Source organism: Mesoplodon densirostris, chromosome 15 (assembly GCF_025265405.1).
Source record: "Mesoplodon densirostris isolate mMesDen1 chromosome 15, mMesDen1 primary haplotype, whole genome shotgun sequence".
Classification (NCBI taxonomy): Eukaryota; Metazoa; Chordata; class Mammalia; order Artiodactyla; family Ziphiidae; genus Mesoplodon; species Mesoplodon densirostris.
In genome coordinates, this window is record NC_082675.1 from 7,204,549 (window position 1) to 7,206,771 (window position 2,223).

The window sequence follows — 2,223 nt, forward strand, 5'->3', positions numbered from 1 at the left end:
GATTAAATGGGTTGTTGTTTGATTCCTTTCCTTCCCCCTCAAGAAGGCATTTTGGAGTCCTTAGAACAAGGCCCAGTCCAAAGAGAAACACAGGGCTAACCTTCAATCTGTCTCATCTGCTTAAGTAAATAAAATTTTAAACTCTAATACTTCCATATTAGCAATAAATTACCAGACACATGCCATACATGAAACTGAATTCAGGGAATTCCCTGGTGGGACTCCTCTCTTTCACTGCAGGGGGCACGGGTTCAATCCCTGGTCGGGGAACTAAGATCCCACAAGTCGTGTGGTGTGGCCAAAAAAAGTAAATAAATAAGAAATAAAAACTGATTTCAACATACCAGTGGATCGAGACACACATGGATGAGAACTGACAAGTGAACTGGGCTCAGTTTATTCCCAAGCTACATGAACTATCTTCAAAACTAATACATTTTTCATCTGTTAGCTCTGGTCTAAATTGAAAACATTTATTCTTTTCTGAAAAGAGAGTTTGTATTTGTCACCTTTCTCTCTTGAAGGATGGATAGCCTTTGAGAATTATTTTCTCAAGGGCAAGATGGTACCTTTCGCTTGGATCTTTGATGTTTGAACTGGTTTAGAAAAAAACATATCTTTAAATTAATACAGTATTTATTTGTCTTTTCTCTGTTTTCTCTATTTGTCAAACCCTGAGCCAACCAGTTTCCCTAGGCTGCCTGGGGAGGTATAGGAAAAGGAACATACAGGGCAGAGAAACACAGGAGAAAGAACTATAAGAGGCGGAGACAGCTCTTTCACAAGGTGAAGAGGGTGAGAAAGGCCACCATCAGGCAGAAGGTCCCCATCGCCTCTCAGAGGGCAAAGGCCAGAATGGCGTAGGAGAAGAGCTGTTGCTTCAGAAAACAGTTCCTGGCGTAACCAATGATGAGGCTCCCAAACACAGTCCTGATTCCAGCCCCAGAGCCAGCCACCTACTGTGGCAGCCTCAGGTCCAATGAACTTGGCTGCTGTGTTGATGTCCCTTGAAATGGCACTGAAATATATGTGTATAACTGAATCGGGGACTTCCCTGGCGGTTCAGTGGTTAAGAATCTGCGCTTCCACTGCAGGGGGCACAGGTTCAATCCCTGGTCAGGGAACTGAGATCCCACATGCCGTGCTGTGCGGCCAAAAATCAAAATAAATAAAAGAGTAGGGCTTCCCTGGTGGCGCAGTGGTTGCGAGTCCACCTGCTGATGCAGGGGACATGGGTTCGTGCCCCGGTCCGGGAAGATCCCACATGCCGCGGAGCAGCTGGGCCCGTGAGCCATGGCCGCTGAGCCTGCGCGTCCAGAGCCTGTGCTCCGCAAAGGGAGAGGCCACAACAGTGAGAGGCCCGCATACCTAAATAAATAAATAAATAAATAAATAAATAAATAAAAGAGTAAATGGGGATTCTTGTACCATCTTTGCAAAATATATATATATATATATATATATATATATATATATATATATATATATATCGGAATCACTTTGCCATACACCTGAAACTAACACAACATTGTTAATCAACTATGCTCCAACATAAAATAAAAAGTTAAAAAAAAAGCTGGGGGGCACTGTTTTGGAAGCTGCTGCTAAGTGTAAGCGAAGTCAGGGGACATGGGGCTGCCAAGCTGCTGAGGCTCTCATCTGTCAGCGTCTCTGTTCATTTCAGCACCACTGCAGACAGCGATGGGCTCAGTAGCTTAGAGGTTCTCCTGATCTAGAAGGAGGTGGAGACAAACGTGCAAATGTACATTTTCAGGGGATGAAGAGCTGTGGCAGAAGAGCTGCTGCTCCCAGTGCAGAGAGACAGAGAGCTAGAGAAAAAAAAAATTTTTTTTTAATGAAAAAATTTTAAGAACCCAGGATTGGATTCCAGTTTCAGGAATAGCTGGATTCTAGAGATAAAATAACATACTCAAGAATCTACCTCTCTCAGGGGCTTCCCTGGTGGCGCAGTGGTTAAGAATCCGCCTGCCAATGCAGGGGACACGGGTTTGAGCCCTGGCCCGAGAAGATCCCACATGCCGCGGAGCAGCTAAGCCCGTGCACCACAACTACTGAAGCTGTGCTCTAGAGCCCGCGAGCCACAACTACTGAGCCCGCGTGCCACAACTACTGAAGCCTGTGCGCCTAGAGCCCGTGCTCCGCAACAAGAGAAGCCACCGCAATGAGAAGCCCGCACACCGCAATGAAGAGTAGCCCCCGCTC

The 2,223-nt window shown here is 45.9% G+C and overlaps 1 pseudogene; it reads right to left on the reverse strand.

The window, feature by feature from the left end:
• Positions 1–779: 779 nt before the first annotated feature.
• On the reverse strand, positions 780–1,813 carry LOC132502941 (ATP synthase F(0) complex subunit C2, mitochondrial-like; annotated as a pseudogene).
• Between the last annotated feature and the right edge of the window lie 410 nt (positions 1,814–2,223).